This window comes from Mus pahari, chromosome 12 (assembly GCF_900095145.1).
Source record: "Mus pahari chromosome 12, PAHARI_EIJ_v1.1, whole genome shotgun sequence".
NCBI classification, from domain to species: Eukaryota; Metazoa; Chordata; class Mammalia; order Rodentia; family Muridae; genus Mus; species Mus pahari.
In genome coordinates this window covers 2,001,562-2,028,973 of record NC_034601.1, presented here as the reverse complement: position 1 = coordinate 2,028,973, position 27,412 = coordinate 2,001,562, and the positions used below count along the sequence as shown (strand labels likewise).

The window sequence follows — 27,412 nt, the reverse complement described above, 5'->3', positions numbered from 1 at the left end:
GGGTGGGTGGATGGATGGATGGATGGATGGATGGATGGATGGATGGGTGGATGACTTGAATAATGAGTCACCCTCCAATTAACAACTCAATGGTTTTCTTACATACTAGGTGAGCAGACACCAAGTGTCTGCTAATGAAAACAGCCACTGTGAACTCTTACAACTCCAGAGCATGTGTCAATCAAATGTTATTTCCAGCCATCCCAGCATTTCTATTGTAACTTATGATAACAATACAGTGAAGGCTCCCTGCGCTCTGTGCTAAGTACTTCAAATGAATCCATGCATTTAATCCTCAAGTCCACTGACCAGGACTATGCTACAGATCAGGAAATAGGGGAGACAGAGATGTGAGTTAACTTATCCATAAACCAGTTACTAAGAGAAAGAGTTCAGAGAAGGAGGTTCAGAATGCCCAGAGTGCCTGACACCCAGCAGATATCCCATGAGTGAATGTTTATTGATGTATACATAAGAAAGAAAATCGCTTTCTGCTAATAAAATATACTTCCTTATTTGAGCTTTCAAAATGAGTTTCCCTGGGAAACATTAGCACAGAGAAGATTCTGCAATTGAACAGAGTTGAAAACTCAAATTAAGACAGGCATCTTCTGGGGCCCTGAGCTGTGTCCCAACACTCCAAACATCACTTTGAGGACAGAAAAGAAATCTTTTAAAAAGTTGGCATCCGACGCCTTTTTCTGCATCCCCTCTGATTCTGTTCCCTTGGCACAGGTTGCAAAAGTTCACGTTTTCAACTAACATTTTTCTGATGCTTTTCTTAACCTTCTGAGTTGTTATTTCACTAGCAACTTCCCTTTGGGGGCATCTGATGGCAGAATGGATGATTTAAGGGAGGAATGCATTTGAATCTGATTTTTTTCTAAGCCTGTAGGAGTCTACTGTGACATTCTGGGTAAGAATAAGACTTTATGCCGATGCGTGTGACATCTCTCTAATGATGTATGAAGTCTCTCTAAAATGGCAGACCTCTGAGTGGGCAGAGAGAAACTCAGCAGGAAACCTGCTGCAATCCATTGCACCACAGCTACCATCCTCCTCTCAGAAGTGAGAAAGATGGAAAGTCCTGGAAGCTTCTCTGTTTGAAGGATGCTCATCCATGAGGGACCCAGATACCATCTGTCTTAGTAAGCAGTCACTGCAAGATCAAGAGTGACTGAAACCTGACATGTAGGCTCCTGAGGCAGCGATTCTATGCCACCTTATCACTTGAAACAAATGATTTCACAAACCACACCCCTAGTGATTTGTGGGTGAAGCTACTGGAACCTTGGCACAGCATAGACTAGCAAAATGGGGAAAGGATTTTCTTTCCCATCCAGGGGTACACTGAGCTACAGGGGGACCTCAGCTCCAACACAGCCTTTCCCAGTCCAGAATCACTGTGCTACGGGGGACCATGCCCTCAACACAGCCTTCTTATAAGCAGCTGCTCAACTACTCTTCCTTCCTCTTATGCATTAGGTTACAAATTTAACAGACAACTGAGTCAAGACACAGCAAGGGAAGCTTTCTGAAAAAGACCACGGAAGAGGAACAGAAAGAATACAAGAGCCAGAGGAAGAGGTAGAGTCTTGCAGAACACCTCCCTCCAGGCGTGATCTGCCTCTGCACCCACGAACTGTCAGCAGTCAGCAGCTGCGATTAGATTACCTGCCTTGACCTGCACAATATCGGACCTGTCGACATCCCGTCCTAAAGGAGAGAGGACAATGAAACCTCAACCCTCCATGAAGATTCACAGGCAGTGTGAAGTAAGTAGAAGGAAGGGTCCAACACACACACACAGACACACACACACACACTCTCTCTCTCTCACACACACACACACACACAAACACACAAAGAAGTGAAAAGAAAACAGCATTGAAAGGGGGATATGGAAGCAGAAGAGAGGGCAGAGACTGAGTGGGAGGAAAACCATCCTCAGCCAGAGTGGGAGGAGCAGTGGAACATAACAAAAATGCAATGCTTATACCTGAATGTGTGAAAATGCCATAAGAAACCCATCTTAATGAATCGCAAATCCGGGAAAAGGACTAGTAGGGAGGAGAGAGGCTGAAAGGGATGGGGGGATAAGAAGATGTGAGGGTGTCGGGGGGAGTAACCAGAATATACAACAAAATTAATTAACGAAAAGAAACCTGTGTATATTTTTAGCAGCAGTTTTAAATATATATATGTACACACACAGATAGACAGACAGACAGACAGACAGACAGATGTGCCCCTTGAGTATGTTTCATTCAACCCAAAGATGGGACAGGAGAGCTACAGTTGATCATTCTGTGGGAAGCATTTTTCAGTGAAATAAAAGGAAACTTCCATGGCTTCTGTTGGAGAAAACTCAATCACGTGATCCCTGGACTGCAGAAGAGGCTGGGAAGTGTATTCCAGCTGTGTGCCTGAGGTGGGGGGTTGAAGGAAAAGGGTTTGGGGAATTCACGGCTGTCTCTACCACTAGAGATGAAGAGAAGATCTGGATGTCTCAGATTAGTCTGGGGAGCTGGACTCCCAAGTTCAGTGCCATCTATACTTCTGGCCCATCATCTGCATCCCTTCGTGAAGAAGGCAGAGAGGGCAAAGTGATCCTCAGGGCATTACCCAGAACGCACTTGGATAAAGTTGAGGTACCACTCACCAACAACTTGGTGTGTACCATCCAATGTGATCAGCACTGCAACTGCCTTCTTTCACTAAGTACCTGCCTTGGGAGGATTACACCATGGCATAATCACCGCCATACTGTAGAGGAGAGAATGAGGTGTTGCCAGCTGGCACAGTAAGTTACCAGAGAACCACAAATCACGCAGGATGCTGTCAACTCAGAGTTCACACACTTAATGCATCTCTCCTTCATTTTGACTCATCAGTCAGATTCTGTGTTGTCCCTTAGGGGATGAACCATCAGGGTTCCACCTTCCTAATCCTATTATTTAAACCACAGTGTTAGCTCATGGGAAAGAAAAGAAGTGCCTTAAGAAGTTCAGAATGTTAGCTATGAAAATAAACACAAATGGCTCTAGTCAAAGAGATTTTCTTACTTAACTTTTATAGGCGACTGATGTCTGTGGAACAAGAAAGAAGGGGGGAGAAAATGGGAGGGAGTAGCAGAAACTGTATTTGTTAGGCATAGTGCAACCTCCATCAGAGAGAAGCTCCTGAAGGCTCCTCAAGCAGAGAGACCCCTGTGATCACGCTCCTCATTTGGAGCCTTTGGAGGAACTAAGTGTCAGGACCACAGGCGCTTGTCCTTCATAGCTGGGGTTGTATACTTACTACAGGAGCAGTTTACATACCGCCATGGTAGAATGAGAGTCAAAGAAATACATTACCATCAGAACTTACTCAACAGCCTTATGGATACTGGGAGAATTTGAAGAAAAGAATTATTAGAGACAGTGTAATGATCAGTTTGACAGACTCTATATTCATCCAGAAACTGGGTCCCTAGTATATCCCCGAGGGACCATATTGGTTATGCTAATTGATGTGAAATTACCCATTTTAATTGTGGTTGGGACCATTCCTTGAGTAGGAGACCCTGGAGTGTATAAAATGAAGATGTGAATGCAGTCCTCGGCTTTCTGATCGTGGCCATGATATCATCAGCTGCTTTAAGAGCTGGCTATGAATTCCTTGCAATGGGACACGGTACCCAGAAACTGTGAGCTGAAATAAATCTGTCTCCATTCAGTAGCTTTTATTAGAGTACTTTCTCCACAACAGGCAAAGTAAGTGAGACAGACTGCATGATATTTGTGGCGCTGTCTTATTGTATATTGGTTTATTTTCTCTTTCTCTACAAAAGTGACTCATTTCCATGTGTATGTATTTTAAAAACATCAAAAATACTACGGTGTTTTTATGTCTGAGTGTGCATTTAATGTCGAGTGGCTTTTATCCCCTCACTCCTGTCTCCACACACCCTGAAAATTAGAGATAGACTGAGAATCCTAGTAAGCACACAGCCTCTAAGAATGGGGAACTGTACAGCTGATGCTGCCATTGAGCAGATAATACAAGGGTCTACTTCTCTTGCCCTATGGACCTAATTCCATGGCAAGGCAGTGACCACTTCTAAAGGCTTCATGCAGAAGATTCTAAATCAAGGGCTGTCCAGAGCTTTCAGATTGAAAACACAAGTTAAACAGAGAGGGGGGGAAAACTGATAACTGCTTTCCAATTTCTTTAAAAAGAAAGAAAGAAAAAAAACTAGGGCTACACTTTAAATATTCATTTAAACATATAGTAATAAACCATTATATATTTTAATCTGTTTTCTGTTTGACAATATTTCATTTGCAGCCTCTCTGTGGCTTATAAAAATAGACCCAGAGTCCAAATTCCCACAGCGTGTGATTTTTCACATTCTCTAATTTGCAATAATGTATTTGTGTCAAATTCAGTCTAAGGCCTCCCCAGAGGAAAGCATCAGCAACGTTTGCCTCTGAGGAGGGAGTCTGGAGCCTAAGTCCCAGCACCACACTGTGCTGGGGGCCAGGGATGCTGCAGGGACTGCAGGAGAACGAGGGACCCCTAAGTTGTTGAAGATTGACTTTGATCATGAAATGTCTTTTAAACCTACTTTAGTTCTTTGATTTCAAATATACCCAAATCCTGACCTATGCATCAACCCCTCTCCCCTCTTATCCCCCCTTGCTCCCCAACAATGCTCCCCAACCTTCCTGTCCTCTTCATTGTCTTGTAAACAACCAACGGAACCCAGTGAGTACCTCCTGCAGGAGTGTGAGCAACCTCCAGGTAGCCACACTTCTGAAGAAAATGGACGCCCTCTCCCCCAACAGCCATCAGTTGTGAGAGCTCTTCAGCTTAGAAGTGGGGGCTCATACGCCCTTCCCTCATTCAACTTGGAATTATGGACTCCTTTGAACTTGTGCAGGTAACCATGGCTGCTGTGATTTCCTAAGTACAACATTCACATCATCTCCTGGAGACAGCACATCACAAGACCCCTTCCCACCCCCAAGCTCTTGCCTAGGAAGTCTGCTTAGACGTGGATATGAGATCACCAAAACCACTCTTTGTCCTCCTGTGGGAACACAGCTGGGCTCCATTTCTCAGGCTGGCCTCCCCTAGAGTTTGAAAGGACACATGACAGGGTTCTGGCCAAAGGCAGGCAGGCAGAGGGATGCAGGATCTTTCCATGCATCACCTGCACACCCTTCCCAGAGTTTGGCCATCCTCACATCTTGCTGCTCCATCTTTCTGTTGAAAGATGCAGACTCCAGGTAATCCCCTTCACCTGTGAAGAGTCTTTATTCCCTGCAGTGGCAACAACTGGTAGGGGATGGGGACTCTCGGCAAGGCTACTGCTGAAGTGTGCTTGGTGGTCCGTCAGGGTCAGAATCAGTGTTCATAAATGCTGACCACACAACTACTTCTAAATACATTTAGCAAAAAACCCTACAAGGCCTGGTTAAATAATGTATGCAAAATCTGACCTTAGTATTCAAAAAAAATATTACCTTTTGTTATGCAGTAACTCCATGGAGAGCCTGTGGACACTCTAAAAGCCAAATAGAAAGTCTGCGTTGCCAGCCAGCAACTACACAAGGAACTTGCTCAAGTCATGCAGCCCTGTGCTTTTCTGGTTTGTCGGTGTTGGTGGTGTTGGTTGGTTGGTTATCTTCTATGCACAAAAACCACATTCTGGTTCACACATTCCATTTAGCAAGAATCATTTTCAAGGAGTGAAAGTACAGAAGCCAAAAAGCAAGACTAGTACTCTTAAGAGACTTTCCTGGATCCTAGAACTGTGGACGAGGTCTTTGATGGATTATGTCTTGTTCCCATTTTGGTGGGTGTTGTTGCCCACATGCTAGGTTCTAAGGTCAGAGTTGTGCCTCTAACATAGCATCAGTTGTGTTAAAGACTAGAGGCTCGTTATACTTTAAGTAACTGTGTGTGTCTGTGAGTGTGTGTGTGTGTGTGTGTGTAAGCTGAGTGCAACCTCTCTCAGATGCCCTCTCTCAGATGCCCTCTCTCAGGTGTCCTCTCTCAGATGCCCTCTATCAGGTGCCCTCTCTCAGGTGCCCTCTCTCAGGTGCCCTCTCTCAGATGCCCTCTATCAGGTGCCCTCTCTCAGGTGCCCTCTCTCAGATGCCCTCTATCAGGTGCCCTCTCTCAGATGCCCTCTCTCAGGTGCCCTCTCTCAGGTACCCTCTCTCAGATGCCCTCTCTCAGGTGCCCTCTCTCAGATGCTCTCTCTCAGTTGCCCTCTCTCAGATGCCCTCTCTCAGTTGCCCTCTCTCAGTTGCCCTCTCTCAGATGCCCTCTCTCAGGTGCCCTCTATCTTAGGTTTTGAGAACAGGACTGTAACTGGGTAGGAGTTCACTGATTAGACTCAACTGGCCAGTCAGTCAGTCTCAGGCATCTGCCCATCTCTGCCTACTCAGTGCTGGAATTATGACTACACGCTGCCATGCTTATGTCCTTGGTCTTGTTTTTAATGTGGATTCCATGACTCAAGCTTAGTTTCACATGCTTGCATCTGAGGACTTCATAAACTGGACCATCGCCCCTGCCCATAGTCGATTTTTTTGAAGTGGTCAAAGAGGAGGATATCACGAGGGTGCTAAAGACCAAGAAAACGAACACAGTAAAGCCAGACTTTACATTTCTAACATTTAACCCTATCTCAGTTCTAGACTTTGATTCAAGAGAAGCAGGGAGCCGACCCAAAGCCAAGGCTCTGCACTGGTAGCCCCAGACCCCGCAATGGACTGCAATGTAAAATTCAGGAAAGTCAGGAACTTGAATAAAATAAAACAACAACTTTACTTTTATGACTCCCTTTAATTATACAGGTGAGCAATAAAATCGCAGGCACATTATTGCCACCTGTGAATTTGTCAACAAAAGAAATCACAGATTATTTTTAAGTCACATGGCATTATAATTGTCAGAGATATCTCCAAATATTATAATGATTATTGCTACTTTCAAATTATGGTAATTACTAGACCTGTTTGCTTAATGTGTTAATAAAGGAAATAAGGATTTGACTGAATCATGTTTCTACTCTTATACTAAACACATTTCAGTCTGGTTTCCTTGGTGATTCATAGAACTTTGTACTAAATCTTTTTCAGTCATGTTTTATTCGTGTGTGGGGGCATGTGTGTGTTCCAGCACATGCCGGTGAAGACCAGAGAAAAGCTTTCAGAAACTGGTCATTTCCTTCCAGCTTGGCAAGGGAGGATCTCCTCTTTCCACTTCTCTGAGTACTCCAAGCTTATCTCACCAAGGCAGTTGCGTGCTCACAGAAAAGTTTTTCCGCATTCTGTGGGTTCTCACATCCTCAGGCTGAAGGGACTTTGGCCAGCCAGAGAAGGATGAGCATGATTCTGACAGCCCTGCCCTTCTCCCCAATTCCCTCAGCCTTGCTAAAAACCAACAGATTACATCCCTAAAGCTAAGCACGAAGTTCTATTCCATTTTTGGCCACTCCCCCCTCCTGAGGCTGACTACCAAAATCCAGCTATCAAAGCATTGATGCCCAGCAATCAAAAGTCTCCTTTGCTGTCCTAATTAACATGCCTAATTAAAATTAAGCAGCTCATCATAACAGGGGTTTCCACTTATCTTTATAAACCATGTCTGCCTCCTTTCTATCCAAAGGCAGTCCTTTGTCCTCCAGGACAAACATCCCTTCCCCCTCTCCCTTGTCCTCTCTCCTGTCTCGGTCTCTTATTCCCTATTCTCTGACCCTCTGGGGCAAATAAACCTCCTTTGTGCTGAGAACTTGGCCTTGGAGGTCTTGAACAGATGCTTTTCCTTCCACAGGCTTGGATGGCGAAGGCTTTTACCCTCTGAGCCACTGCCATGTGTTACATACACCTTTATTAGTTACTCAAGTGTGTCACACAGTGTGTTTTGGTTCCCCTAACTCTTCCCAGATCCACCCCGCTATGCTCTTCTAATTCTGTTACTACTCCCACTCCCCTTCTTTTCAACCTATCCAGACCAGTTTGTGCTCCCCATGCATTCTTGGACGTAGCTTTTTCTACTGGAGCATGGTCAACTTTAAACAACAACAACAACAAACAAAAATAAAGAAAACTTGATCCTGAAGTTGAGAGCTATAAGTCTCTCCATGTATCCAAATTGCATCTTAAGAGATTAACAAGCTTGGTCTACTGGAGTCTTGAGGACCCTCAATCTCATATACATAGAAACTCAGTCTAGAATCTGACATTTTGTTGGTTGCTAAAACATCCTACAATAGCTAGCTTCCTTCCCCCCTCCCTTCTTCCCTCCCTCTCCCCTCCCCCCCTTTTTTAGCTTCCTGTTATTTCTCACACTGCATCTACAAAGATTTAATGTTATTCTTCCTAAGACCTTGGCAGGGTCATTACTGTTCTAATATGAATCACATGGATCTGCTGGCTGAAAGGAACACATTCTACAGAAATGTGGGGGATCCACTCTATTGTCCTTCTGAGGTTATACAATTCTCTCCCTCTGAATCATCAAGAGTATGCTGAGAGCATTGCCCACCTGTTCTTCCTTCCAGAATGTTACAAGAGGGAAATCACCAAGAGTCTTGAGTTGCAAAGGTCAGTGAAGGCAGTCAATAAAGATGTGGGTGGAATCCCGACTGCATTCCTTACTATGCCACGTTAAAGAAATAGGGAAAATTGTTTCACCTATGTGAGCCACTGACTCCTGCTGCTCTTTAGAATGGAAAGAAGTGAGATGGGGCAAGATCATGCAAGTTGCCTCTTAGAATGCTGGTCGTCATGCAAGCACAGGGAAGTGTACGGTGAAGCATAGGGATGAGGACATGGCTGGCCAACATCGTCATTGTCACAATTCTCTTCCTCATGCTGTGCCAAATGTCCCGTTCCCATGGAATATCTACACACCCCTCATTTTCTTAGTTACCCCATCTTAGGTGATACATTCCAGTTAGTGGAAGGGAATGGCATCTCTCTGTGTGGCACTGATGAAAATTCAGTAGAGAGTCCTCATTCTCTTTCTATCTTCTCCATGTTAACACTGGATGTTAACACAAAGTTAAGACGGTGGAGCCTGAGGCAGAAGCACTCTGTGCTGATTGGTCAACACACAGAAAAATCCACTATGTGGACTCTCCCTAGCCTTGGTGAGCATGAGGTATGAAGCGAAAATAGACCTTCATTGGGTGGACCACTAGGACTTCTTAGGGAATATGTGATTTCAACACTGACTAGCTTCTATTAATATTAATGTTATATGACAATTTCCTCCCAGCTAAAACATTTCAACAGAGGAGGAAACCTCTGCAAGACTCAAGAAGTTCTAAAAGAAGGCTTGCTAAGAAGGAATTTTGAAAGAGAAGTTCCTTAATGATCGGAAGTAAACAACTCAAAGGGCTCAGAGAATCTCTGATACTGAGTAGCTGAACAAGTTCCCTCCGTCTGTCCTCCAGGTTATTTAATCAGAACTAAACGCCTGAGAAGCCTGACAGAGGCCTCTCCCACCTGTTGAGTTGCCTGTGAGTCTTGCAGTGAACTCCAGGTTGTCAGGGTTTGTGAACCATCACCCATTCTGGGGTAGGCTTTTGAAAATACAACTGCCTTTGAATGATCTTCTCCTGTAAGTAATCCCTCACCCATACTCCTATAAGCAACACCAATAAACTCATTGGCTCGCTAAGTTGGACTTTGGTGGTATTATTATGGTCTATCATTGGTGCCTTGTAGGGCGAATAGGCCTGTGGTCACACCTCCCAAGGAGAAGGGTCTCAAAAAAAAAAAAAAACCTGAATAATGAAGCGCCGAATTGTAAAGCCCCTTTTGAGACGCAATAGACAGATCTCTAGGTCTCCATAAACACACTTAGAGATCAGCATAAGCCTGCTGCCTACCTACCAAGCCCAAAGGCTGTGTGAGCTGCAGAAGAAAAAAAACCAACCATCGAAACGGTCTCTACAGACTCTGGAAACCCAGCTTGGCTCATTGGAACAGACAAAAGCCTCTTGAGGCACTACGTTTTCAGTCACAGCCCACGTTCACTAAAGCCAAAAGCATATTGTTTGCTCTCCAGAGATGCAAGAGGCCCCGAGGTTTTCCCATTGGATGCCCACGTTTGTGTGCTTGCGTTGTAACAGCCCCCCCCCCCGCCAGCCCTTAGCACAACTGCTGCCATGATGGAAGTATCATTCAAGTCTTTCAATCTGGCACATAGACAGAAAAAATAACTGCCAAAATGAGACTAAAGACACAATCCATCCAAGTCCGTAGTTCTGGAATATTCCCTCAATGTACTAACCTTGCTTTTTAGCTTCTGTAGTTCTGCTTCTGGCTAATTCTACTTGACAACTGAGGTGAGTCAACTCAGGATGTGGCTTTTGTGCTTGAAAGCTCACTCCAAGAAAGCTTCAGGACTATTCTTGGGTCCAGAACAAGCAATGTAGTAAGCCATCTTGCTAATACAGACTTCCTATTGGCTTGAACCCACTGAGTGTCTTTTTGAGTGGCTGCCTCACAGTGGTGTGTGGTAGGGGTGTGTGTGTTGGGAAGGGGCACATTTGTTCATGCAAGCACAAGGGTTAACACTGGATGTCCCCTTCAATTGCTTCTCCAGGGCTCTGACCGATCCTCAAGGTTTTTATTAGACTAGCTGGCCAGCAAGCCTCCGGAATCCTCTCACTTCCTCCCCAAAGCACTAGGACTATTCACTGACCCTGCCACAGCTGGCTTTTATGTGGGTGCCAGGGATTCAAACTCAGGTTTCATACTTAAGCAGCTTGCTATCTACCCACTACTGGCTGCCCATCTTCAAGAAACAGATTATGGGATCAGAACTTCAACCTCAGCAACTGCTGAAAATGGCCCAGGGACAAAGCATGAGATGTAATTAACATGTTTCAAATCAACATGTAAAACATGTCAGATATTTGAGTATTAATTAATATTTTTCGCAAACTAATTACACTAGAATGATGAGCCCAGGAGGAACTAAAAGAGTTTTCAAATTCTGTTTCACTCCTCTTATTTAAATGTCTGCATGGATTACCACTTTATTCAATTTCTAGGTTTTTTTATTTTTAATTTACCAGAAACGATCCAAACATCACACTTTTTCACAGCCATCATCATTTATTCATAGCTCAATAGAGGAAGCCAGTATAGCAATAACTCTTTTTTTTTTCTCCTCACCCCTAATAGTCATTCTGGTGAGAGAAGAGGAATACCAGTCTCAAGTCAAGGAACATTACTGCCGAGCATCGGCCATGGTCACCAGTCTCCCCCAAGTGTGTGAGCATTGTTCATCATGAGGGGTTTGTGCTGAGCAATGCAGACTCCCACCCACGGGGTCCTGCAAGCCCACTCCTCCTATCATAGCTTGTTCAAGAAGCAAAGTGCGTAGAATCAAATACTAACTTTGCCCACGGCTGTATGGCCTTGGATATAGATCCATAAACTCTTCTGAGCCTCGGCTTTATCATCCATTAAATGAAGGTTATAGAACTACTCTCCCAAGTCTGTTGGAAAGAATAAAAGAGGTTATCCATACAAAATTGCTGAGCATGGAAGTCTGGATGCTCCAGAGACATGGTCTGCATTCACTGCCATCATCGGGAAGAGACCAGTGTCAGGAAGGCTCGCAGACAATTTTCTTCTCCCGCATATCCAGGTAGACCTTCATCTCTCTGCTGCTCCATCATTCGCCCACTGATTCATCCAATGAATAAAATCTCTTTGCTTCCTATAAAAATGTCTTTAAAGCCAGGCATGCCAGTATATGCCTGAAAGCCTTGCACTGGGAGGGCTGAGGTGGGAAGACCATGGACTTTCAGGATTTCTTGTGCTATATGAAGAGTTCGACACCAGCCTACAGTATACAGACCATGTTTCAATAAATAAGCAAAACCAATGATACAAAAGATGCTTCTACTCACGAAAGTATTTCACAGAGCATCTTATTCAGGTATGAGACTCTCAATCCATTTTTTTGGGGGGGGGACCTTGAACAAAGCATGCAGGTAAGTAAAGGGAAGGGTCCATCATATACAAAGCCTCCTCAGGCTTCCTAAGGAACTTAAACTCCTTCTAGGGAACCAGCCTTTCATAATTTTGTACCACCTCTGCTCCAGCTTACCTGAAGACACCCCATTGCCCAACTGTGGGTCTCCTATATCACAGGCTCCTTGAGAGCTAGAAAATGATCGCTGACCATTAAGTTAAGTCACCAGTGCCCTAAGGAACAGTGACCAGCATGCTCTTTAAGCTTATTGAACCATGCATGTCCCTGCAAGGGGTCTGTCCTTTGCCAAATATATTTTGCAATCCACTACTCTGAGAAACTCCATGCTACCTGGTTTCCAGACACAGCCCTTCTTATTCATCCCTGAGTAGAGCTAGAATCTCTTTTCTTTTCTTACATGTCCCATAGCCCTAAACGGACTCTCTTCAGTCTTTCTGGCCTTCCAAATCTGTTACTGTGTGTGGGTTTTCAGACTCAGGAAGCTCACTTCTTGGCTTCAAACATTCCAGTTCCCTCCATCAACCGCCACTCCCCCCACGCCTCTTGCTTCTTCTCCGTGAAAGCCATGCTCCACAAGGGGAGCCACATCTCCCTTTGCCATTGATAAAGCATGCTGGATCCTTGAAATTATGCACTCTTACAGGGGATGACAAGCCAATGCCTCTGCCACTGGGCCTCGTTTGGTGTACTGACTCTGAGCTGCGGTGATATATGAGCCCAGGAGCAGATCTTTTGATCGTAAACAGTCAGGAGGCTGGAATGTATAATGCAATGGAAATAAATGGTGTCAAAACCATAGGACATAATTGATGGTGCGGGGATGGGTTTTGTGATCACAGCACACAGGGCCTGCTAGGCTGATTGGGCTTCAGAGTGGCCAACCTCAGAAGGAAGCATTTGGAAGAGGAGAGGCTGGGTTTTCTGTCAGTGTCCCAAGAAGAAGCCTTGGCTCCTGAAGCAACTGGGTGACTCGTGACCTCGCTTTCCAGGCACCCCGCTGTGCCTGACAGTCACAGATGTGACCTTGACTCCACTCCTATTAGCTCTTCGAATGAACGGTGCTGAGCTCCGGTTTGCTTGTCTGTGAAATAGGGGGGTGGGGGGGATAGCAAAGCTTGCTTCCTAGGAATCCCAGAACGAACTGGAGTAAGATGAAGGACACAGAAGGACTTGCACAGTGCCTGGTATGCACTCACATACTAGTGGATGTCAGTTTTGGTTATTGCTGTTCCTCTTCTTCATGACACATCCCCCTTCCTGTATTCCTGTTCTTGTTGGTGCCCGGATACATGATGGAAGTACTTGAGGGCGAAATGCTTTCATTTCCTCCTGGTTTAAGGAGGATGTAGTCTACCACAGTAGGAAAGTGTGAGACAGGAGCATAAGGCAATGGGTCACATTGCATCTGAAACCAGGGGACACACAGCAGATGGGAGGGAGGCCTAGAAACCGCCAATACTTAGCCCATGACCCATTTCCTCCACAAATGTTTGGCTTACTAAGCAGCGCCACCAGATGGGATTCAAGTGTTCAAACACACGAGCCTGTGGGGACACTTCAAGTTCAGATCACAAGGCAACTATGCCAGTGGCAAATCCTCAAGGTCTCCCAATAACAGCCCACTTTACATTTTTTTATTTGTTATTTATTCATTTATTTGTATTTGTATGTCTCTGTTTATAATACATAAGTGGCCCACAGAGGCCAGAAAAGGGGTGTTTGATCCCTTGAGTCTAGAATTACAGGTGGTTATGAGCCTCCTTGTGTGTGCTGGGAATTTAACTCAGGTCCTCTGCAAGAGCAGCAAGCACTTTCAAATGCCCTCACAATTTCAACACATCTCACCATTGCTCACTGCCCGTTTCCCAGCATCTTATTAACAAAGTGCATGGAGTAAGGGGCTCCTGCAGATTCAAGGACCGATGTCTGCACTTGGCTTAGTCTCTGAGTTTCTCCTTAGTGGTGCTGTGTTTCCTGTAGCACTCAGAATGAGCTGCAAACACCCCAGCGAAGGTCACAGCAAGTGGCATATATTCATGACTGTGCACTAGCAGGTGAATGTCAGTGGCCTCCCATACACCAAATCATCCCTTCTGCTCTCGCCAAAGGTTTATTTGTAAGGCTCATTCCCTGTTCCCATCCTATGAAATAGCACAAAGAAAAGATGGGCATCACCTGCCCACGTTTCACCACCTGATAGACTCTAGTCCTTGGGCAGCCTGTTATGGCATACGTGTGAAATGGCCTCCACAGACTCCAGTATCTGCTTGCTTCCCAGCTAGGGATGCTTTTGGGGAGCCTATGGCCTCTCCAGGTGATGAGCTCAGTGTAGTTAGAGGCCTTTAGCCCCACTGTAACTGTGGCAGCGGCTGCTGCTGCTGCTATTGGGGGAAGGGTTCTTTCTATAGCTCTCCCAAGCCACTAGGTCTCTCTGGGTGTTTTGGCTGTAGATGTTTAGGTCTCACTGGTTGGTCAGGCTATCCCAGAGGCGTCTTAGCAGCTGTCTTTCTGCTTATTTTCCATAGCTAGCTCTCAGTTCTGATTCCACTCTCCGTATTCTCAGGGCACACACTTCCTTCTGTTCTTTACTGGAAAAAACAAGTTTGCTGGGTTTTCATTCTCTCTCTACCTCTCTGTATGTGTCTTTCTGTCTGTCTCTGTCTCTCTGTCTCTGTCTGTCTTTGTCTCTCTGTGTCTCTGTCTCTCTGTCTGTCTTTGTCTCTCTGTGTCTCTGTCTCTCTGTCTGTCTTTGTCTCCCTGTGTCTCTGTCTCTCTGTATGTCTCTTAGTCTCTGTGTCTCTCTGTCTCTTTCTCTCTGTCTGTCTTTGTCTCTCTCTGTCTCTATCTCTCTGTATGTGTCTCTCTGACTCTTTATGTCTCTGTCTCTCTGTCTCTCTCTGTTTCTCTCCTGTCTCTGTCTCTGTCTCTGTCTCTGTCTCTGTCTCTGTCTCTGTCTCTCTCTCTCTCTCTCTCTCTCTCTCTCTCTCTCTCTCTCTCTCTCTCTCTGTCCTTCAACACTATCCACATCGATTCTCCATCATTTCTTCTCTCCATGCCACATAGGATAAATGATCTTTCCTTCACCCAGTGGAAGGTGCCATGTTCTGGAGACACAATGGCAAGCAAGCTCCAGTGCCCCTGGAGTATTCTGGTCTCTCTTGCTCTTAAAGGGTGCCTGTTCACAATCTATCCACACATCCTCTGTGGCCTAGTCTCCAACATAATGCCATTTGGAAAGTTGCTTCCAGACTCTTACCTTGCCTCCAGACTAAGGACCATCATTCTCTTGGCTCAAGTGCCTGGCTTCCTGAACAGCTGCTCTGTCAAGTGGCTTATATGTCTTCCTGTTTGCTTCTGGAATCCTACCCACCTGGCTCCTGCTTCCACTTACAATGGAAAGCCTTCCCTGGAACACTTGAGATTACACATTGACTGAGCCTAGAACCACAAGCCCGGTCCTCCCTTCCCTAAACCCCACTGAGGTATCCAATATGACTGCCCCATCACTCTCACCCTCTTGTTCCATGGCTTCCATGAGGGTATTTGGGTCTGCATTTTTATGTTCATTCCAGACAGTCATCCTTTCACTTCCTAACATTATGGAAAACAATTTCCCCACACTTGCTCTAATGCTTATTCTGTGACTGATAAGCTCTCTCTCTCTCTCCCCCATGCCTTTGCCAGTGATCTTAATTTTTTTATTGGTTTAATAACAGCCTAGCTCACCTTCAGTACTCCCCTGAGGACCTTCTGTAAACACAAAGGCTCACTTGAATTTGAACTCAGATCTGAGGCTTATATGGAGAGGGCTGTGCTCTTGTGAGAATCTTGTTCCTCGTGAACTGGCTGACACCAAAACACTTCTTACCCAGACCTCCCACAGCGTACCTGTCCTCCGAGGACATGGCTGTGTATTGGAATTGTGCATGCATTGTGGCTCTGTGCCTGGAATATATTATGCTGCCTCGTCAAAGTCCACCATAAAAAGCACTGACCGTATCTCCAAATGAGAATCTGAGCCCTTGAGTTCAGGCCAGGTGACCTTTCAGAACTCTTGAAGTGTCCATTTGCTCTAGGTTTAAGGTCAAGGTAGATGATCACCATGTGACTTGGCAAAATGGGAGGAAGCCAAGAACACTACTGTGAAAGGCCCTTGATGTTCAAGTGGACCTTGTCCCTGAGTGACAGAAAAAGTCATGAAACCCAATGTGAAGTAAACCATGCCAGGACATCACTGCCTTGCAATGCTAACAGATTATAAAACTGTGTCCCCAGACACAGCTCTAAAGAGATTGATCACTCATTGAGTGTTTTGCTATTGTTATACTTTAGATGAAAAGTTTGAAGGTAGAATTAAGTAATAACAGGAGCTTCATTTCTGAAGTGCACCCCTTTCAAGACAAGTACCCAAATTTGAGTTCTAGACTCATATGTTTTTTTTTAAAAGTTGGGTGTGTGGTACAGGTTTATCATCCTATGCAGAAGCAGAGGTCAAAGGACTCCTGGGCTCACTGGCCAGGCAGTCTTACCTACTTGGCAAGTTCCCAATCAGAAAGAGACATAGTCTCAAAGGTGGTGGATATCATTTCTAGGGAGTGACACCTCTTTCGTAAACACACACACACACACACACACACACACACACACAGAGAGAGAGAGAGAGAGAGAGAGAGAGAGAGAGAGAAAGAGAGAGAGAGAGTTACAGTTCACACCGAATACAAAGCATTCTCTCTAAAGGATCGTTTACTGAAGATCTGTAAGCTCAGTAAGGGGTACAGCCTAGCTGCAAAGCATAGGCCACTGGAGGAACAGCCTGGGGGGGGGCGTATTCTTCCCCAGAGACATTCTATGTCTCTCTCCACCACTTTTTCCCCCCTTATCTGCCATACAGAAGGATGGAATGGGGTGCCTCTGCCACATGGCTATGCCATACAATGCTTGTCCTCATTATGGACCAGGATCAACAGAGCCAGGAACCATGGATTGAACCCTCAGGAACCATAAACCAAAAGAACTCCTGTTTGCCTAAAGTTATGGCAGGTGCTTTGTCATAGCGATGGAAAACTCCTTCTGTGTGTGAATTGCCATCACACTTTGCAGATAAAAGATGAGGTAAGGGATTGACTTCCATTATACAATGGGTCAGCTATAAATTAGGAAATCCCCTTTGAGTCACGGACCCCATTCTCTGCCACCCTGCCCACGTCACAGTTTATTTGGTCATTGCAAAAAGTGCCAGGCTCTCCAATGAGCCAAGTGGCCAGAGCTGGTCTGCTCACAACCGGGCAGCTCATCCCTTCATTAGTATAGAAACCTCTTTTCAAACAGGCCAGACTGCTTCTAACTGGCTCACCCTTCCCCCTCGATTAGCTTCCTCCTCAAGACACAGACTTGAGATGGTGGAAAAAGAAATGATTTCTTGGCCTGAAATAAAGTTTTCTTTAGAAAGGACAAGGCGAAAATCATTAGGAGAAGCACCCCACCCACTCCCCGAGAATCACCGTGACCAGCACCTGTGTCATTTGCCACCGCAATTATTTGGGGGTAACCAAACGGTAATATCCATCAATCCAGTTCGACTGCTCTGCCCTTGAACAGAAGCTGCCACATTTATCAAAATGGAGACCCTCCACTGGATCTGTGGCACCATTAAACTATCAACAGGCGACCACTAAGGCGAACAAAATAAAAAACAACAACTGTTAACTGAAAGGAAATAATTTTTCTTTTATCCCAAACATCCTGGCCAGCAGAGTCCTTTGTCTGGCTGTCAGTAGAGTCAACGTGGGCTGGGTCTCAGATCTTTGTTTCTATGCAGTCTGTGTTTGAGAGAGGCCAACAGAAACACTTGCAATGCAATGCATGAGCCCAGGTAACCAGGTTTCTCTCTCAGCAGGGCAAGCTGCGTGACGATAAATAGGGGGAAATGTGTATGCATTTGTGTGATAAAGCAGGCTTAATGATTCCCGAGGGGAAGGAACCCGGGAGCCACGCAGTTGCAACTTAGGTTCAAAACGGATCCACGCAGGGCCAATTAACGTGCAAATATGTATGTGCTGAACCTGCACTCTATCCGTCATGTGCGCGTAGAAATTGGGCCATTTATCTGTTATATTATGTATGTGACATCTTAGTTTGGTTCTTACAGGCTGCTTGGGGACAAAGAGGCCATGTGCTTCGTAGCTAGCAGAGGGAATTTAAGATAAATTCTTCAGCTGTCGTCAACGTTGCAAGGCACAGAATTTGGTTGGAAGATAAAGCTTTTCCGTCGACAGGGTTTTAATGTCTCTCCATAGCCCGTGTGGTGTCTTATTAAAACTGTGTGTGGGGAAGGAGGGGCGGCATATGCCGCGAGGAGTTACTGGCACAGACAGCTTGCTGTCATGTTTCCTGAGTCCGGATTTAGCAAACGTTATTCACATATTCGCTGTCAATCTGCAGAAAGAAAAGAGCCGGCGAAGCCGTTTGCGCACTCATTCCATGGGCTTGTAATTCTTTTTGTTTTCCTTTAACCCACGTCTCTGCCACAGGTATAGTCTGTTCTGCCTAAATTACAACGGCTTGTCTGTATTTAGGTGAAAAGCAAAAGGTGACTGGAGACAGAAAAGGACCGCCCTGATGCAGTTACCTGATGTGTTGCTAGTCACATACAAGAAGTCACTGCTTGTCTGGAATCGAATCTCACATTAAATAATAGTGACCACTTGCTTTGATGAATTGCCATTAGAAATTCAATTAATAAAAGGTTACCTCCCTACAGTAGTGAAAAAAATTATGTTCGGTGGCAACAATGACAACTGAGCCTTCAAAGCAATAGGTAGAAAAAGAGGCATCTTTGAGGGATGTGCTGTGTCTGGGGGAGGAGAAACTGGGTGGACAAGGGGATGAACTGGCTCAGTGCTTGCTCTGAGATGTCACTTGTGTGCTGGGTCCTCACATCCTTAACTCTCTCCATCCCCCTGCCCTATTCTGACCCTGAGGATGTAACAGGTACCATGAACAACTGATTTTCAATACACAGTGTCCTGCTCCAAATCATGGGAATGAATGCCCTCAGAACGAGGCCTCTAACACTGGTGGCCATATCAAATCTTTCCTCCTCATTTCTAGTAAATATTTTGTCCATGGCCTTGAAAAGCTAACATCCTCCTTCCCTTCCCTTTCGTCTCTCCTTCTCCCCTCTCCTTCCTTCCCCTCCATCTTTCCTTCCTTCCTTCTCCTCTGTTTTCCCAGTCCTCTTTCCCTTCTATCTTTTCCAAAAGATTCACTTTGCTCACTTAGTGTTTTCCGCACTCAGTAGTCCCTGTCTGTGGTTCACAAGGCCATTTCACATATCTGTGGCTGAGCTGGGATTGTAGTCATGCATTCCATTGCCTCCTACACCATGATTTGCTTATGAACCGGCTAATGGGCATGAGTTATTTCCAGCATGGAACCATGAGATCAGAACCTCCAAGAGTGTTCCTGCCTCTGTCTGCTGGTGGGCAGCAGCATAGGTAAGTGTTTTCCTCTGCTCTACTAGTGGATCACCAGACTGTCAAGTCTGCAAGTGTCATTTCAATCAAGGTATGAAGTACTAATCTCTTCGCAGCCTGTAGTTTTAATCAAAGCTTTAGAGATAAATGTCTTGCCATATAGGACTGCTAGAAAATGGAAAGGGGAAAGCATACAAGGGTATTATTGTTGTTTGTTTGTTTGTTTTCTATTGACTGAACGTTTTAAGTTGCCCAGTATGGCAAAACTGTGAGACAGTGCCTTGGCATTGGCACCTTGCTAAAAGAGCAACTGGCAGGTAGCTGTCCGTGGTGCTGACCACCAAAGCCTGCTTGTGGCCTAGCACTCAGAAGTGATTCTTAATGAGTTCCAGGACAGCCGGGGATACACAGAGAAACCCTGTCTCAAAAAAACAAAAAACAAGAAACAAAAACAAAAACAAAAAAAACAAAGAGAAAGAGAGAGAGAGAGAGAGAGAGAGAGAGAGAGAGAGAGAGAGAGAGAGAGAGAGAGAGAGAGAGAGAGAGAGAGAGAGAGAGAGAGAGAGAGAAACAAAGCAGGGATTTACTGAACATGACCTGTGCACCAAGCAGTCACCTATGTGCTTTATACATCGTGGCATTCAGAGGTCAAACCTGTACTCTGATAGACATGGCTTGGACTCATTCCATCACTGAATGATTCTTGGAAACTTTGAGTGTTCTGGAACCTCAGTCTACCTGTCTGTGAAATCGAAATTATGACTGCTGCTGTAGCCAAGATTTTTGAGAGCATCCAATACCACAATAAATGAAATCATCTCTGTAATACTGAGGATGTAACAGGTACTTAATAATGGAAGTATGCACTGTGTTCCCTGAAAACTACCTGGACAGTTACCAACAACAACCTTTTCATATTCTCAAAAGTCTCATGGGCAGGAGTGTCAGAAACAAGATTCAACAAGATGGCTCTGATGGTAAAGGCATTTGCTGCCAAGTTCAACAATCTGGGTTCTATCCCTGGGTTCACATAGTAGGAAGAGAGAAGAGACTTACAAAGAGTTTCCTCTGACTTACACACACAGACACACGGACACACACAGACACACACAGACACACACACACACACAGTCAATAAATCAATAAATAAAATGACGATGGAGTTGCTATAAGGTGAGTATTATTATTTCCATTCTGAAGAAGAGAAAACAACATTTCTGAATATAACTTGTTCCAGTGATTAGCTCCAGGATTGTTTGGAAACAGGTAAGACTGGGGAGGGATGCCTGACCTCCACCACATTCCTGCAGCTCCTGACCCTTCCTGTGGCTCTCCATACCAAATATTCACCTCACTATTCAAGTTCGATACCGACCTGCACTATTCACATACCATACACCTTGTGAGACCACAGAGAACCATCCTACCCATCACTGGGGACACCGCACATTCACTCCTACATGGCCCCTCATGCTCTGTAGGGTCTGTCAGAGCCATCTCCATAAGCTTTAATCTTTAACAAACATGTAACAGAGCATAGGAGACACCGTTATCCTTGGGGCACTGAAAATGGTGGACAGATGGGCCACCAACAGCTAGGTCACCAATCTTGCTTTCTCCAAGTTGTAACCTGAGAAGAGAGGAGAGGCTCTGTGGATGCCTTCTTGGGATAACCATGACACATAGACAATTTCCAGTCAGTGGTGTTGGAGACCCATGATCAACATCTGCTAATATATTTTCTACTATACTGTTAGCATCTGCTAAAATTCTCTTCAGACCCTGGAGGTCAAATAGGGGAGACAAAGGGAGTCTCCGAGGCAAGTAAGAGACTATGAAATCCTCGCTGTTGTTCTCAGCTGCTCAGAGCATGCTCGTGAACAGGGAGCCAGCCCAGTCCAGCACCACGGAAAATGTGCCATAAACAGCGAACCCAGATGCCAGACCACAGGGAGAAGCACAGTCAGGGAACTGAGTTCACTCCAGAAAAAGGAAGCCACTTCAAAATGTCCCCCAAAGATAGCAAAACCATGTTTCCTACCTCAGCTTGGTCAACAGCAGGACTCACCAAAACCTGCATGTTAAAGAAAAAAAAAAAAAAGACATTAGCATTGATTCAACGAGACGGCAATTGCGTTCATTGTCTTTCTAAAGAAGCTGGCATCAATAGTTTTTATAACTAGAGGGGACTATGGAATGACCCATATGAGCATGTACAGACGCACACACACACACACACACACACTTTCTCTTCCACCAAACACAGTGACAGCAGATTCATCTTCACAGTCCTATGAAAAGGTGAAGAGGATAATTAATATTTTCAACACATTATAGCAAGCTTGCCAGGAAGCAGAAGGGGGAAGGCCTCGTGCAAAGCCTGTGCAAAACAGTGAGGATTAAATGAACACCAAGGAAGCAAAGGCATTGATGACAATCCCTCTTATTAATGACACTTTTGTGGGTATTTTGTCCCTTATGTTTCAAGCCAGCCTCATGGGAAGTTACAGAGACAGCAACAACTGCAGCCCCCACCTTTGCAAAATGCCTCAGAATATTGTGAAGTATAAAGTCCTGGCAGGCTTTATGACAAATTCTTCATGTTTCCTTTTTCTCATTTAACCCCCTAAAAACTCTTTATTAGCCCCTCTTCATAGGTGAAAACACCGGGGCTTAGAAAACTTAGGAAACTTTCCCAAGATCTTATAGGTAGAGAGAACTAGATTTGATCCTGGAATAAAAGCATTTCAAGCGCCTATGGAGAAGCCCACAGTATACAGGCAGCTCAGATAGACAAGTCACTGAGGCTCACAATAGCCTAGGAAGGGCCATTTAGCTAGGAGCTAGGCACGGATGTGCACACAAACATGCACATCTGTGCAGGTGCCTGTGGATGCCTGAAGCAGACATCTGTGCCCTAAAGCTGGAGTTATAGATAGTTGAGAGCTTCCCAGTGTGTGTGCCGGGAGTTCCTGCGTCTTCTGGGAGAACACCAAGCATTCTTAACCATGGGGCTATCTCTTCAGGTTCATATTGGCTTTGTTGTTGGATTTGTATGTGTGTATGTATGTACGTATGTATGTGTGTATGTATGTATGTATGTATGTATGTATGTATGTTGTGGTCAGGCATGTGTGGGTACATAGGTGATGATGTGTGTGTGTGGAAGTCACAGAACACTCTTGTGTGTCATTCTTCAGGCATCATCCACCTTAGTTCCGCAGATGGGATCTCTTACTGGGACATCAGACATGTCAACCAGGCTGGACCAGAGAGCCAAAATTCCCAGGAATCCTCATGTCTCTTCCTCCTCAGAGCTTGAATAACAAGCATATGCCACCACACACAGCTGTTTTTAAAATGAGTTTTGGGCATCAAATTCAGATTTTCATGTTTACAGAAAAAGCCGCTAACTGGCTGAGTCATGTCCCTACCCCCAGGAATTTGATTTTTCAAACCTCTTCTACAAACTTTCTGCCTGCAATTTTTCTGGAGCTTTAAAACTGACTCTGACAACTTCAATGACATTTTCCTATCAGAAACCTAGACTGCTACCTCATCCAGTGCTGCAGGCCCATCACCCTAACTTATCAGAGAACTGAAGCAAGAAGATCAAGAGCTCATGGCCTACCCGAGCTACTGAGGGAATTCAACGGGAGTCTGGCAACTCCGTGAGACCATGCCTCAAAATAAAATGTAAAAAGAGGCTGGGGAATGTGTCCCAGTAGTACTTACTTAGCATAGATGAGGGCCCTAGACTTAATCTTCAACACAATGTGGGAGTTTAAAATGAAAAGTACTAAGAAATTCAGCGTACACCGAGTTACAACTGATTTAAATTCTCCAAAATCACACATTGATGTCCTAAATTTTGTGTGGCGATGCTTGGAAGGGGGACCTTAGGAAGTGACCACACTGTCCATTGAGAGGACTTCATGAGGGCAAAGTCTCTCGTGGGATTAGTGTCCCTATGATAAAACACCAAAGGCTTTGCTTTCTGTCTAAACACACACCCCTACCAAGAAAGGTCATATGGGGAACACAGAGGAAAGACAGCCCTATGTAGCCATGACAGCCATTGTGAGGCCATTGACCTTGGACTCCCAGCCTATAGAACCACAAACCTCTGTTGCTGTTGTGAAGCTACCTGCCTGTGTGTTTCCATAGCAGCTGACTCAAACACTGACTGGTACCAGCTCACAGCTGTGAATCCATCAAAGGGCATGATCCGTTCTAGGCGACCAGCCCCTGCGGCTTCCTCTAACTGGGTCTCTCCCAGCACTATCTTGCCCACGCTCACCACCAAGGCATCAGCCCTCCCCAGAACCAGCTTCCCCAGACTGGGAAGGGAGCAGACAGAGTTCCTTTCCCACAGAGAAGCTTTCATGCCTCATTAGCTTCCCAAACCAGAGGCAAATCTTCAGACACCCTCACCCAACAGAGTCGGGAGCCGTGGCCAAATGCTTGCCAGGCTGGATCGTAAAATACACCATAAGGGAGAATGGTGGTTACAGGCCAGAGTTATGTCATGGCTTCCCTTCCCTGTGTGACTCTGCAAGAGCCTGGGATGCACTAGCTATTGCTTCATCCCTAAAGTACAAGGAGATCCCTCAGCTGCATAGCCTCCTGTGTGTGTGTGTGTGTGTGTGTGTGTGTGTGTGTGTGTGTGTGTGTGTGTGTGTGTGCTTTTCCCTGTGGTCCCCAAGAGAAGTAATGAGGGATAAATTTGACATTCACCAGCTGCAGGTTTCAGGCAGCCCCAGCTCCTCTCTCTACACACAAACAAGAGCAGCGCAGTCCTCAGCCGACCCCTCACAAGCGTGGGCAGCACAGTCCTCAGCTGACCCCTCTGGTTTCCTCTACTTTATCATCTGACTGTTATTTCCTAACTTTGTGTATTTCCTGCTGCTATGTCCCTTGATAGCCACCCCCCCCAAAATAGACCACCTCCCTCCTCACAGTTACCGCAAATACATGCTAACAAAGAGAAGCATGTACACAGCTAGTGTTACAAAGGCTAACATGATACTAGCATGATCAAAACACTTTAGAGGCTTAAACATAGGGTTACATGCTCAGCTGCCTCTAAGGGGACAAGATGATTACGGCAGCTGAGCTTACGTGGAACTAGAGATTTCTTACCCCATGTAAAGCCGTTTGCAGCAGCTTTTAACAGGCAACATGTGGCTCCAGACAAATAAAGCCTGAGTGCCCTAGAAGTGGCTGTTGAGCATAGTTTATGATCCAGTGTGCTTCTAACCTGCTGCCGTGGGGAGTGTGTAGCCCAGGACAGCTGTGAATGTGACCTGACACAACTGTAAACTTAAACATTCTGAAAATTTATCTTGGTGACTTTTTTTCCTGGAGCTGCTGCCTGGCTCTTAAGTGTAAACTCTGCTAGATGGTAAAGTCGAACTGCACAGTGATGAGGTTGGGCATGCCAGCAGGCACAATACACTGTGATACATGTGTAATTTTTAAACCTGATGCAATGTCTCCACGTGTGCATTTGCACACCTACACAGACACATATGTGTATCTCTCTCTCTCTCTCTCTCTCTCTCTCTCTCTCTCTCTCTCTCTCTCTCTCTCACATACACACACACACACACACACTCTACAGGAAAGGGGGCACAGCACAATAGCATAATATATGTTGATCATAATAGATAATGACTATAAATGTTATTTGCCCTCCCCCATACAAACACACATGCACGTCTAAAAGCTATCTGGTAGTATACACAGCAAACTGAAGAAGAGCCTGGAACTTCACTGGGACTCGTCTGTGTGTGACAAGGAATTGTCCTTTTTCCCAGTTGTTTGAAACTTTGCCGCAGAGGGTGTATCCGTTTATAAGTTAAAGCCAAATTCAAAGTCATAAAGAAAACACAGCCTAACACTATTAGTAAGAAGTCTTTTCAGAGCACTGGGGCTTCTCTTCATAGAGGAGTGGACTGAAAATGACTCTTCGACCTGATCCAGAGTTAGAGAGATGGTTGCCTTGCAACCGTGAGGTCCTGAGATCCACATAAAAATGTTACGTGTTCTGACATGCACTTAAAATCTTCACACAGGAGAAGTAGAGACAGATGGCTCCCTGGGACATCCTGGCCATATTTCCTAGCCTACCTGGAGAATTCTAGAGAAATTAGAGAACCTATCTCAACAAACATGGTGGACTACATCACAAGAATGAGAGCTGAGATTGCCCTCTGGCCTCCACAGGCATGGATACCTGCACATACATTAAAAAAATAAGGCACACAGTAAAGCAAGAGCTTGTGGCTTGTGGCCAACTGGAAAGCAACTGTATTTTATTTATAACTTATGACTATACATATTAGATAAACATACTAAGAAACAAATAGAAAAATGTGATGGATCTGTATATTCTTTTCCAGTGCTCACCGCTTAAAGCTTACTCAGTAAGGTACATACACAGACCTATGGCCTGTCTGTCCCCTGTGAAGGCTGCACTGGACACACTAGAATGAACCACAGAAGCCAATGGGATGAGGGTTCTTTAAAGGATACAGGCTGCAGCACTGGGCTTTGATCTTGTCCAAGGCAGCAGCCATCAGAGAATGTGCAGTGGGGGGTCTGATCTGATTAGAGGCCTGCTGCTGGTGGGCCATTCTGTAGACCAGCACAGGGCACAGAAGGGACATGGGAAATCCCCAGCGGGGCAGGACTGAGTGCTTTGTTCCGGCTTTTCTTTATCCCTTTAATCATTTCCCTTGCTCTCCTCTGGTTTCCGAATTGCTTTTGAAATTCCAACATGAAGGTGTTCTTCTTCCCTTGTGTTAGGAACTTGATGTTCACAATTCCATTTCAACTCTTGCCTCCAAAATGCACTGCTATGTCCCCATCCACAGACAGGGAAACCAAGACTGGGAACCTGAAGCCTTTACCTCACATGACACCAGAAATGTCAGAAGCCTGAATGGAAGGAACTCAGCTCTGACATTAGAAGAGACTTAAGGACAGACAGACATGTTGGCACCAAAGCAGAGGTGCTGACAGTTCCACAGACCCAGAGCTGAGTTCACTGCTCCTGGGGAAGGCACAGGCCATCCCGCCACTTGATATCCCCCTGACATGTTTCTGAGACATCTAAACACTGTTTGGAGCCCTAGCTGGTCTCTCCCAGCTGAACCCTCCGTGCTAATAGCCTGTAGCACCTGCCCTTCGCCTGTGCACTCATGGTACACGTGTCTCTTGATCCCACAGAACAGAAACTTGAAAGGATTTAAGCCCTGGGGGGAGAATGTATTCACATACTGGATGGAGCTCACTGTAAATAGTCCAGATAAGATCAAAGAGCTTTAATCACTTCTCTAGCAAGTGGAGGAAGTATGAGCTGAGCCCCAGCTCTCTACAGTGAGGGATGCTGTTCTCTGTACAGCTTGGCAATATTCCAACTCAGAAATTCAGATCCACGTTACTAACTTCCATTCATTAATGGGACATTATCCCATCGCCATGTTGTTGGTGGGTGGGTGTGGAGGCTCTGCTACGTCTTCCCCTTCCATCCTCCAGCATTCACTTCTGGGTCCCTGTGACTCAGCAAATGTTACTACTCGAGGCCTGCCAGGCAAGAAGACAAAATTATCACTTCCCTTCCTAAGCCCTGGCCTGCTGGGCCTTCAGATCTCTCTCCCCATCAGTAAATGTCACCACTGTGCTGAACAGGTTACCCTTTGCTTGTGAAGTCAGCATGTAACTTTAGCAGACCTTCTGGGTAATAGCACATGAGGACATGATCGCTGGGACAGCATGGATGTGATCTCTAAGGTTGATAAGCATCCAAATGAAAATGTTAAGTTGCCATGTGTCCTGGGGTCTTCTGGGTAAACTCTGCTAGGCTGCCAGGCTGTCTGCAGCTTAGGAGATGCCTGACACCAGCATAATACTTG

The 27,412-nt window shown here is 45.4% G+C and overlaps 1 protein-coding gene across 1 annotated transcript in view; it reads right to left on the bottom strand.

Annotated features, from left to right (window-relative positions):
- The window catches only part of Rbfox1 (RNA binding fox-1 homolog 1), a 1,661,838-nt gene extending 1,640,287 nt beyond the window's left edge, over positions 1–21,551 (bottom strand). The window contains exon 1 of the mRNA XM_029544519.1: positions 21,535–21,551. The gene's annotated coding sequence lies outside the window, so the exon portion shown is untranslated. The remainder of the gene's footprint in view (positions 1–21,534) is intronic.
- Between the last annotated feature and the right edge of the window lie 5,861 nt (positions 21,552–27,412).